Raw genomic sequence first — 13,045 nt, 5'->3', positions numbered from 1 at the left:
AATGTTGATCTTCTCTTCTCACTCAATATAGTAGACTGGATTTCATTAATCACATTTCTGTAACTTAGAGTAAATATTGTGAATGGAGGTTACCTCCTCTAAAGGTCCTGATGGAATGGACAGATACATTGGGAGTGTTAACTTGGAGCAGGAAAATTATTTTGAGTAAGGAGTTAGTATGTAGCCAACTTCTACTGTCTTCTGTGCTCAAAGAAACCTTGAGGAAATCATTGCTCAAGGAAAGACTGTAGGGACATGCTGGTTTTACGTGCCTAATAATACAAACTCACTTTAAGTCAACCACTCCTAGGGCTCTCAGCCTCCAAGAAGAAAGTGGGATCAGATACACTGACCAACATTTCACAGACCACACTGTCTTCTGTTCTGCATGCAACCTGACCAATATAAAAATTCACCCCTCACCAGAGTTCTGCCTGATGCACCTTTGCTGATGTGCTTTGCCTGCCATTAATCTCCTCTGAGTCCTGTGGAACGTACTGCCCATGTCATTAGGTAATTGTTACAACTGCCATATTTGAATTACTCTGGTTTCTCAATTTCCTCACATGTGGGTCCACTGAGGCTTTCCCTCTCCTCTCCTAGTCCCCCCAAAATGATACTAGTCTTTCCTCCGTACCCAAGCCAGTTTTGGATGAGGCTAGACATTATTATGAAAGTCAACCATTTCTACCAGCTTTGAAACTGTACCCCCCTTTTCTTCTCCCAGTCAACTCCAATTGAAACAGAAACAGCTCAGACATCACTTTCTCCAGGAAGCCTTTCTTGACTGAGCTTCTCTGGGCTGGACGTCCTTCCTCTGCACTCTCAAGGTCCTCCTGCTCCTATTTATAGCACAGTGCTTATTATACTACATCCTGCTTGTCCGTTTGTAAGTCTGTCCCTCGACCAGACTGGGACTTGTCAGGACAGAGACTGCGCCTCAGAGCACAGTACAGCTCCATGGGGATTATGGAATTCACAGATGAAGGCTTCTCATTGAGTCCTGACTACAGTGTCAGCCATGCCTGCCCCCCTCCCCACACGAACCCTCTTTTCGGGCCACATCCCTTTCCTGTTTTTAAGCCTCCTGTTGGTTATTTACCGCCTGGGTTGACTAGTCTTTCTCCTAGGTCACTTCCAGACCCCAGTCCCTTCCTGTGCTCTAGGTGAGCTCTCTCTGAATCCCAGTGCCTCCTCTTCTCACCCCACCCGTTTGGAATCTGGGCTTCCACTGTCCACATTGCCTACGGCACCTGCTGCCATTTTAACTTCGAGATTGCTTCTTATGAGTCTTACAAATTGACATCATCCTGGGCCATTCATCCTTGTTTCCCAATTCGGGATGGGGCACCTTTTGGAACAGACTAACTCATCTCACTGACTGGGAAGTGTTCCTCTCCTCTCCCCAGGGCAGCCTATTTTTGGAGAGTCCATGGACAAAGAGCCTCCTGCTTCCTGCACAGAATGTGCAGGGTTCATACACAGCCCAGCTCCAGGGCATCCCTGCAAACCGGCTTAGACACAGAACAGTGGTTCGCAAGCGTCAGTGTGAACAAGAATCCCTCGGATGTGCTCTGTGAGACTAGACTCCCGTGGTCTCCCTCAGAGGTTCAAATTCAGTACTTCTCAGGCGGGGTTCAGGAATATGTACGTTGGATAAACACCCCCAGATACTTTTGATGACAGTACTATGTGGCTCACAAGTTCACAAATGGAGTAGCTCTGTCTCGGTGGGGTAGAGGATGGTCCATCTTGGAAATTTACATTTCACGTGGGAGGTGGCAGGACATTCCAGCTCGGGCATGGACTTGAGAGAGAGAAGACAGACGCACACTGGTGAGAACCATGGCTGGACCACATACTGGCTACGTTAGTTGGAGACTACTACTTAACCCTTTTTAGCATCAATTTCGTGGTATGCATCCTGGGGTTTACTCTTCAGGGTTGTTGGCAGACTCCAGAGACAATGTAACTGACCAGTGTTTGTGGTGCCTAGTGTGTGGGAGGCACTCAGTAGGTGGTGATTTTATTGTTATGTTGTTGTGGTTAATATCCCTTTAAATTCCAATGATCAGCTCCTAGTCAAAAATGATTTGGAACAAGGAGGGTCTTCCAGAATGCCATTTCCCCGCGACGCTATGCTTTCTGCCTCTTGCGCCCAGTTTCTCTTTAAGTGGTAATACTGGTTTCAGAGAAGAAGTTCCCTTCATTTTATTTTAAATACCATAGGAAGTCAGATTTTGACAGCTCTTGTCTGCACGGATGTGATGCCGGGAGAAGGGATGAGGAGGCAGGCAAAGGCTCTCTCTCTGCCCGCGCGGAGGTGTGCGAAGTGCCTGATTAGCCAGATATTTTTAAAGTTTCATAGGTGTGAGGCAGCCTCCGCTAATGAGAGTTTTAGGGGATTTCTCAAATCTAAAGTGAAGGGTGCCAAGAGTGGAACATGACCTTGGGGCTTTCCTGTACATGTTAACTAATATTACAAAGAACTCTCAGAAAACCCTCTGAAGTCAATTTCGGGAGGAGCGGGGAACAGGTGAGGCTCTGGGGAACTGGCAATGGAGAGTTAATGATGGTTGCTATAAATAGTTTCGTTCTGAAGGCTGGGGCAGAATATTGGCGGCACTCTGCTAAGAGCGTGAAACAGTGGGATCTGCCCCAGAAAGGGGGTCAGGGGTCCCATGACAGCGTTTTATTTGGAGGCAGAAGTTAAAGACAACCATGTGTAGAGCCACCAAGGTACACAGCTGGTTGGGAGCTCCACAGCCTGCCAGTGCCACAGCCTCTCCTCCCATACCCTACCACTAACTCTTGCCAGCATTCAGATCTATCCTAACTGAAGATCTCCGGGCTGGGATGTCAGCTCACCAAGAGTGGGAGAACCAAGGCATCCTGAGCACCTATTAAGTGCCACCCACCCCCCCGCCCCCGTGCTTGGCAGTCCACATGAGACCGTGAGAAGTTATCCTGTTCCGATTTTATAGGTGGTGGTGGTACCTGATGCGGTGGAGAGGTTGAGGAATGTTCCAAAGTTCCCACAATCCTAAGGGGCAGACAAGGTGTGGGCTCTGGGCTCTCTGTACTTACAGCAGCTGACTTATGAGGACACAAGGTGTGAATGGAGAGGCTTCAGTGGGCTGCAAATATGGCTCTTGTGAAGGCAAAAAAAAAAAAAAAAATCACAACCTCCAAGAGGATAAGGCAAAGCTGGGATTCCAGCAAGAGCCAGAGCCCTCCTGATCGGGTAGAATCTATTCTTCTGGGCGAGGAGTCATGCCCAAGCAAAGCAAGGGAAAAAAAAAAAGCTTAAACTCTAGTGGGAAATTCTGTTGCTGTGTGGAGAAACCGAGGCAGAAACTTAGGTGAATGGACGGGGCCATTAGGGATTGGGGGAGTGTTGAAGAAAGGTGAAGAAAGTCCCAAGGTCACAGGGACTAAGTTGACTCAATGCTAGGTGTGTTATTCAGGCTCACCAGATGTTGAAGTGGGGAGTTTTATATCTTTCTGGACCCTGTCTTAATCACCACTGCATGCCCCAGCACCTAGTGTAGCATCCGGCACATATTTTCACCAGGCTACCCCCTGCCCCTGCCTAACAGGGAGTGCCGTTCACACATGCAGAAATCCTGGATTTGAGGACTCGTTCTGCTGCCAAGGTCTGAGTTGACCCGAGCAAGACAGAGTGTCTTCATCTGCAGAATTTGTAAAAATTCCTTCCCTACACACTTTGCAGGGGGTGCCGTGCAGAAGAGACACAAATATGCTCCCTCTTTGGCAGCCATCTGGGCACAGCCCAAAGTGGTGGATCTCAACCCTGAAATATCTTTGAAGTCTCACACTTTCTCTTAAGAAAAAAAAAAATAACCCCACACAATTCTATATTCTGCTCCATAATATATTCAGGTTTGTTTTATTAATAAAAAATAATGTTGTTTCTCCCCAAATTGAGTACATTTGATACTCTAGGAGGATGCCTCCCCCCTAATCTTCCTATGCCTCCCAGTACACTGCATGCCCCAGTTTTAAAAAGCCCTTTGAAAAGAATAAAGCAAAAATAAAAGAAAACTATAAAGCAGTGAACAAGTGCAAGGCATTCTTAGAGTTCTTATTTATTAATAATTGTTTTTAATAATTAATGCCAATCAAATCCATTTAAATGGCCTACGCAAGTCCTTCAGGAATTCGAGGCAGCCTTAGCCGCAGCTCAAGAAAAGCGCAGCCGGAAAGAGAACATCTCCATGCCTGATTCAGCGCCGGCGGAATACTTTTGCTTTTCTCCAGTGCTCTTGGCTCTTAGATCGGGCTTCATTTTCCACTCGCAGAAGAGGTAATGGAAGCTTAGCACGTCAGCCATTCTTCCAAGGGCACCCAGGTGGAAGCAGGGTTGAACTGTACTTCGAAAGCAGAGGTCTACAAACTGCAGGCTACATGCCGTGGACCAAATCTGGTCAACCGCCGGGGCTTTGTAAATAAAGTTTTATTGGAACACGGCCAGGGCTGTTCTCCTCTGGACTGTCTATGGCTGCTTTCAGGCTATCGCGGCAGAGTTTAGTTGTTGCATCGGAGACTATATGGTCCACAAAGAGTAAAATATTTACTACCTGACCCCCTGCAGGGAAAGTTGGCTGACCCCCATGCAGAGCTCTCACTCTTCATCTCCGTGCTCACTTTTAAGACCTGAGGTTCTGGCTCTGTGGGAGCCTGACCCTGAAGCCTCACGGAGTGCAGAGCAGAGGGCAATCGGTGGTCCAGCAGAGAAAAGGTCCTGATGGGAGAGCTGGGTCCACACCTGCTTTGCTTCTAACTGGAGGGGGGCCCGCAAGCCTCTATACAGATGGCCCGGCCTTCATACCGCTGCTCCAGCGAGTTTTTGAACACTCTCACCCAACTCCTCCCACTTGCTAAAACTCCTTCCCTGACCCCTCAGTACTTCGTGGTCACGTGCACATTCCATGGCATCGGGAGGTTACTCATGAGCCCATCCATTCACATCTCCCTAGCCTCGGTGCTTGACTTTTTTTTTTTTTTTTTGGATGGGATTTCTATCTCTTTGCTGCATTTCCATGTGTCCGAGCAACCTCTGAAAGAGGTATCTCTTGCCTAAGGGATGACTTGCTGATGTGACTAGTCAGAGCCCAGGCTGATGCCAATTGGCAAGTGGGGTTCCTGTGCCTCACGGGAGCAGAACCCTGTGGGAATGACCTCTTGCCATCACTATCCCCAGGTGCTAGGAACACTCACACTACTTCGTCTCTTTCTAGTCCCCCTCCCCTCCTCTTCCCCGGGGAGTCAAATCAGGACAGGCTGTCTTCTCTCCGGCCATTCGTACTGTTGTAAATTCAGAAGGGGAGGCATTTGCTGATCTCTGCACCCCCGGTCTCACCCAAGCTATGCAAAACCAGATGTTAGCATGCTGGCTAAGTCACTGGCCAATTCTGTTTCAGTGGCTAGCGTTTGTGGGGCTTACTGTGCTGGGAAGCTCAGACCCGAGGACAGATCAGTGGCAGGACTTGGCTGTCCCTGTGCTCTGGAGGAAAAACACTCTACCAACCCCCAAACTCATTCTGGAGTCTAACATCCTTCATGCCAGACACATGGAACCTCACTCAGCTACCCCGAGACTCCGGAATCTCTACATATTGCTCCCTTTTTAAATGAAATACCCTCTCCAACTGGCTAACTCCTGCTCAGTCTTAAAGGCTTAGTGCAGGGTTTGTGAAGGGTTTTTTGGGGTGGGGGGAGTGGGGGGGATCTTCTATGCCTCTCTTGGTTGTATATCCCTGCTCCAGGCTCTGAGAGCTTTCGCTGCCTGTCCTGGCACTGATTATATCTTCTTGCAACAGTGGATTGACTTCTCAAGGCTCTCACTACACCGGGAAGTCATTGAGCGTGGCTATTGTCTTATTCATTCATGTCCCATTCTCCAAAATTACTATTCCATCTGTCATAGGGTGCGTGTAACCCTTAGGGTGCATTTGGCTTCAAGTAACAGCTGAGCAAAGGTGACTGAGACCCAACATCTTGTGTTTGCTTAAATGGGAGTCCAGAGTGAGAGGGTCCCAGGGTTGTTTCGGGCTTTCAGCAAAGTTATCTCAGACACAGGCCACCTGCTATATTGGGGAGATCTCCCTTCCCGACCACAAGGTGTATGTCTCAGCTCTGGACATGACATCTTCACACGGTGACTTCCAAACAGAGCAGAAAGAGGTGTGAAGGGGGCCACTAAATGCTTTCTACAGCTCTGCTTGTCCTAACATTGCGGGGGGGGGGGGCGCGGGGGGTATTTCCCGGAAGCCACTTCACCTAATTTTTCCTTACATCTTACAGGCCAGTGTGAGGTTACATGCCCTCTGCTAAACCAGTCTCTGTAAAAAGGGGGATCTTTCTATTGTGATTGGCTTGTAAGAGTGGTAGTTTTTTGGCAAATAAACCCCAAATGTCTTTTCACTCCACAAATTTTGTATGTAGGGGGCAATTTGTATTCAAAGAGTCATTGTCATCAACCAACGATGGGGGCGTCCCTGTGTCACTTTCGTAAGGGGGTGATGTTCTAGTCAAGGGAGGGGAGAAAAGCTATACTGTTGAAAACTCCATCCTCCGGCACCATGCCAGACAGAGTATAACGGAAAGTCACGGCACAAAACATTGCTGTGGCCACCACTGGTGACCCCAAGACAGCCAGAAGCTTCTAGAACAGATTTTAGTTCTCCTCAGTTCAATAACTAACTACTGATGACTTCTTAGATGCCACTCCCAGCTTGAGACCATGGGGTTAGAGCTGCAAACGGGACCGAGGATGGCCCTTCCTGAAGCTTACATCAAGGGGAGATCCACAGCGGACGGAGAAGACGAGGAATTACCGGCCCTGGTGGTGCGTGTTCAGCCCACTCATTCATTCATCAAACATTTATTGTGAACCTACTACATGCCAGCCACCTCAACCTGTGTTGGAGAGCCAGCAACGAACAAGACAGAAAGGGTCCCTGCTTCCATGAAGTTTATGTTCTCGCTGGAGAGACAGATGCTAAGAATGGAAAGGTACAGATAAGGGGAGGATGTACCTAGGGATCAGTGCTGCTAGTAAACAGGGTAAGCGCCAGAGAGAGGATCCAGTTACACGAAGGGGTGTGCGTGCGCATGCGCCCTCAGCAGAGGGCACTGCAAGGGTGAGGGGCTGAGGGTAGGAAATAGTTTTGCCTGTTGCAGGCATGTCCCAGGTGACCGATCCGAGTGAGTGAGGGAGAGAGTCCAGGAACGAGGTGGGGCTACGGAGGAAGGCAGCGGCTTTGTAGGTCATGCTAAGGAACTTCTTTAAAATACAATTGCCCTATCTACTCTTGTGCTGGCATGAGCAGCATAGATAAGAAATGCATAAAATACTTCAAATAGCAGCTGTGGGGCTCGCTTGAGCACATTATTTGTTATTATGTTATTTGAATTGTAGGACGCAGCTAGCATGAATACTGCTGTTTGCACAGCCTTATTTGCTCGGTATACTGCGGTCCTGGTTAATGCAGGCGTCTGTGCAATCTTCCTGTGTTCTATGGCTTCCCGAGAGAAGCGCCATTGTGGATTCAATAAACCCAGCAATAAAGCCTGTATTAATAATGTATGCAGAGCTATATATGTCTATTTATAAGGTGCAGAATTGCAGTCCAAATGCATCCCTTCTCTCTCCTCAGATGAATGTAAGTGGCCCGAACTATGTTAGATGAGGTTTCTCTCCCGACCTGACACCCCTTTTCACCACACTGCATATTAAGAGCAGAGCTAAGTGCTGCCCCAGCCCTGGGACCATTGCATACACATTGCCCCTTGGATCCTGGTCGATTATTTATGCAGGAAACCGGAGATAAAGCATGCCTCGAAACATGCTATGATTCACAGCTAAAAAGAGAAATAAGTAACTGGAAACCCTATGAATAAAAAGATGGATAAACTTTCTTGGAAGACATTCTTTATACGAGAAGAGTTCAGTGAGGCAGGAGGATGCAGGGGAGAAGGCATCTAATGTATGATGCACACCTACTATATGCCAGAGACTATGCTAGGATATCTGTGTGTGTGTTTATGCCAATGTTTGTGTCTCCCCCAAATTCACAGTTTGAATCCTAATCTCCAATGTGATGGCAATCAGAGGTGGGCCTTTGGGAGGTGAATATATCATGAGGGTGGAGCCCCCAGGAATGAGATGAACGCGGCTTCCACCATGTGAGGTCATCTCTGAACCAAAAAGTGGGCCTTCACCAGACGCCGAATCTGCTGGTGCCTTTCCTTGGACTTCCCAGCCTTCAGAACTGTGAGAATAAATTTCCATTGTTTATAAGCCACCCAGTCTATAGTATTCTATAGCAGCCCAAATGGACTAAGACAACATCATAATTTTTCTCAAATGATAACAGAAATATTCAGGACACTGAAGTAAAGGGGGAAAATTAACATTTCTGGAAACCTACTATGTGCTAGATAGTTCTATGTACACTGTTTCATTTTACTGACTCCTCATACCAGACCCATAATGTTATTGACCAGTCAGGATGGACTAAATATTGCTGCTATAACAAGTGACCCCAGAGTCTCCATGGCTTCCAGTAACAGAGGCTTATCTCTTGATCATACTGCACACTCAGTGTGGGCCAAATTTCTCCTGCTCGAAGACACCTTCAGTCTCTGTCTGCAGCACTGCCGATCATCCTGGATGAGGGAACGGACTGCCTGGGGAGTCACCCGGGGGCTATGAAAACTTCTGCTTGGAATCAACATACGTCGGTTCACATGTCACTGGCCAGAGCAAGTCACGTGACCAAGCCTGAGCTGAACAGGACAAGGGTGCATGATCTCCCTAATCTCCCTAACAGCCTCCTCACAGGTATCCCTGCCTCTGGTCAGAATGATAACCTTTCCAGATGGCAAATCTAGGCATGCTTCCCTTTGTATGAAAACCTTCGTTCCTTCTCCCTTTCAAATATACCATTCACGACGTGCCCACTATGTGCAAAGCACTTCATATACTTTAGGATCATGGTAGTGGCCCAAATGGCAACCTCACTATCTTGATGGGATTTATAGTCCAGAGGGGGAGACCAAACTTATCAAGAGTACAGATGCATGTCACATGGCAATGGTGATAAATTCTACCAAGGAGAGAGAAACCATGTGCTGTGGGATAAAGTCCAGACTCATAAAAGATGCATCTTGCCGTGTTGTTATGTTTGCACTGTGCTTTTCTCTCTGCTTCATGAATCTTAAAATTATGCAGCACAGGGAATGTGTCTTCTTCATAACTTTATTCCCAGAGACTTCTCTAGAGCCTGTTACATAATAGAAGCTCATTCCTTGGCGGTTGATTGAATGAATAAATAAACTATGTATTTTATTCTGTGAATTATACTTGCATGTACTTCCACATCTGGGGTGAGATGGGTGAGGAACTGGGCAAGATGAATAGAAAGAAAGGGAAATCATGTTTAAAGTATGGGCAATGGCACCACAAGACCTCAGGCTGTGTCCCAATAGTGGCACTCACTGGTTACAAGACCTTGAATAAAGTACACCTGTACTCTGATCCTTAGCATTTATCCCATAGGATGGTGTGCAAATTGAATAAAAGAAAGCATGTAAAGTGTTTACTGTGATGCCTGGGCATCACATGATGCCCCACAAATCCCTCATGAAGTGCTACATCACATCAGCAGTAATATTTCTTGAGAATACCCTGTGTTCTAGAAACTTGGGAGGTAACTTCACATGCATCATCCAGTGCCATGCTCACAGCCAGTCCCAGGCATCCTGTACGGATGCACACACTGAGGACTGGAGAGATGAAGTATCTCTTGCTAAAGCACACAAAGATTAAGCCATACTGTCAGGAAAATCATAAATTTCTGCCATAGCTGTTTAAGGAAAAGGGAAAATGACAAAAATAACCCACATTGGGGATTCACTTAAACACTGGTCTTCAGCAGTTTCTGTTTCCTAACCATCTCCGTAGGCCCCAGGGATTGGTGGAAGCTGTTGGGTTTGCCGAGATTACATTCTGTCCCTTCCCGGGGCCTCCCCAAGTAGAATTACTCTTGATATATTTTACCTTTAGTGTTTCTCACCTGTGAAAGCAATCCCATCTCTTTAGAACGTCTGTGAATATTTAATGCACATAAAATGCTGCAGACTTTCACTAATACCTGGCACATAGCAAGCCCTAAAAATGGTGGCAATTATTATTATTTTGTTGTTGTTGTTGTTGTTTTTTAATTTTTTATAATTTTTTATTGTTATGTTAATCACCACACATTACATCATTAGTTTTTGATGTAGCGTTCCATGATTCATTGTTTGTGCATAACACCCAGTGCTCCACGCAGAACGTGCCCTCTTTAATACCCATCACCAGGCTAACCCATCCCCCCACCCCCTCCCCTCTAGAACCCTCAGTTTGTTTTTCAGAGTCCATCGTCTCTAATGGCTCGTCTCCCCCTCCGACTTACTCCCCTTCATTCTTCCCCTCCTGCTATCTTCTTCTTCTTTTTTTTTTTTAACATATATTGCATTATTTGTTTCAGAAGTACAGATCTGTGATTCATCAGTCTTGTACAATTGACAGCGCTCACCATAGCACATACCCTCCCCAGTGTCTATCACCCTGCCACCCCCTCCCTCCCACCCCCAACCACTCCAGCAACCCTCAGTTTGTTTCCTGGGATTAGGAATTCCTTGTATCAGTGAGGTCATATGATACATGTCTTTCTCTGATTGACTTATTTCACTCAACATAACACCCTCCAGTTCCATCCACGTCGTTGCAAATGGCAAGATCTCATTCCTTTTGATGGCTGCATAATATTCCATTGTGTATATATACCACTTCTTCTTTATCCATTCATCTGTCGATGGGCATCTTGGCTCTTTCCACAGTTTGGCTATGGTGGACATTGCTGCTATAAACATTGGGGTACACGTACCCCTTCGGGTCCCTACATTTGTATCTTTGTGGTAAATACCCAGTAGTGCAATTGCTGGATCGAACGGTAGCTCTATTTTCAACTGTTTGAGGAACCTCCATACTGTTTTCCAGAGTGGTTGCACGAGCTTGCATTCAGTGGCAATTATTATTAAGAAAATATGGTGTAGGCAATTAGTCAAGAAAAAGAAATAAAGGGCACCCAGATTAAAAAGAAAGATGAAAACTCTTTTTTCAGAGAACATGATCTTGTCTAGAGAAAATTCTAAGGAATACACCCACACACACACACACATGAAGTTATTAGAGCTAGTAAATGAGTTCAGCAAGTTTGCAGGATACAATACACAATGTATTTGGTATATATAAAATATATACACTATATGTATATATATATACACACACACACACACACACACACACACACACTAGTAGTGCACAATCTGAAAATGAAATTAAATGAAAACAATTGAAAAGAATAAAGTACTTAGGAAGAAATGAACAAAAGAAGTACAAAGCTTGTACACAAAAAGCTGCAAATCATTGCTGAAAGAAACTGAAGATGGCAAATAAATGGAAAGACATCCCGTGTTCATGGAGTGGAAGGCTTAATACCATTTAGATGGCAGTCCTTCCTAAACTGATCTACATATTTAATGGAATTCCTATCAAAATTCCAGGTGCTCTTTTTGCAGAAATTGGCAAGCTAATCCTAAAATTAATATGCAAATGTCGGACACAGAGGAGCCAAAACCATCTTGAAAAAGAAGAAGAAAGTTGGCAGACTCAACGTTTCCTATTGGAAATGATCCAGTTACCTATTAACTGATGAGTGGATAAACTATAACATATCCATGCAATGGAATGTCGTTCAGCAATAGAATGGAATGGCATATTGATACTTGCCATAACATGGATGAACTTTTTGCTACGTAAAAGAAGCCAGACACACAAGAGCATCTGTCACATGATTCCACCTGACATGCCCAAAAAAGGCACATCCACAGAGGGAGAAAGTACATAAATTCTTGCCAAAAGTTGGGAGTAAGTAGTGAAGAATGGGAAGTGACTGCTGATTGGTAGAAGTTTCTTGGGATATTGAAAATGTTCTGGAATTAGATAGTGGGGATGGTTGTATGACCTGTGATTATACTAACCACTGAACTATGTGCTTTAAAAGGGTGAATTTTATGGTATGTGAATTGTATCTCCAAAAAAAGAGAGAAAATTCAGTGCAGGAGGACCCATGCTTCTCCAAAGCCAGTTGCCTCAATGTTCCGAGCTCAGCTCTGACGCTGGCTGAGAGGCCTTGATACCTAACTTCTAAGTACATCAGTGTCCTCATCTGTGTCAAGGATAAAAGAGTTTCTAAGCCATAGGGATTTCTGGACAGACTGTAGGAGTTCAAGCGTGTGAAGTGCCTAAGATAGTCCCTGCATGCAGTTGGAGCTCAATGAGTTGCTGTTCCTGGCTCAGAGGAGTTATATTCTATACAGATGGTTGACACACAAACAGAAAATGACAATACAGCACGTCAACTGCTGTGATGGAGAGAAATACCAGGTATTTTTGGAGTAGTTGGATAGGTTATCTTATCCAGCCTGGGGAAGCAGGGAAGTCTTCCTGAAGGAAATGATACCTGGAGTGAACTTAAAAGACAAGAAGGTGTCAAGCAGGTAAAGAAGATTTTAGTAATTCCAGGTAGAGTAGCACATCCAAGGCTCCCACTTGAGAGAAAGAGCATGGCGCCTTCTGGGAAGAGGGAATGGGAGATGAGACAGGAGTGAAATATGGGGCTGGGGTGGCAAGCAGGGGTGAACCCACAAGAGCCTTACAGAGGTGTTTTTTTTTAATAATTGGGTTTTATCTTGGGGACAGTAGGGAGCCAACGAGGGGTTTTAAGTGAGGAATGATATGATTAGACTCGAATTTTTAAAGCCCTTGATGGCCTTGGGGGTTGAGAATATTTTAGAGATGGGCAAAAAAAAAAAAAAAAAAGCCAGAAAGAGATCAGTTGGGGGGCTAGCCTATTCCAGGCTGTGAAGATACAGAGCCAGCAAGTAGAAAGAAACCAACAGTGTGGTGAGC

The sequence above is a fragment of the Eumetopias jubatus genome, unplaced genomic scaffold (genome assembly GCF_037043125.1).
Source record: "Eumetopias jubatus isolate StellerSeaLion01/CBP00866 unplaced genomic scaffold, mEumJub1_p1.0 scaffold_12, whole genome shotgun sequence".
Taxonomy (NCBI): Eukaryota; Metazoa; Chordata; class Mammalia; order Carnivora; family Otariidae; genus Eumetopias; species Eumetopias jubatus.
This window is presented reverse-complemented; position numbering follows the sequence as displayed.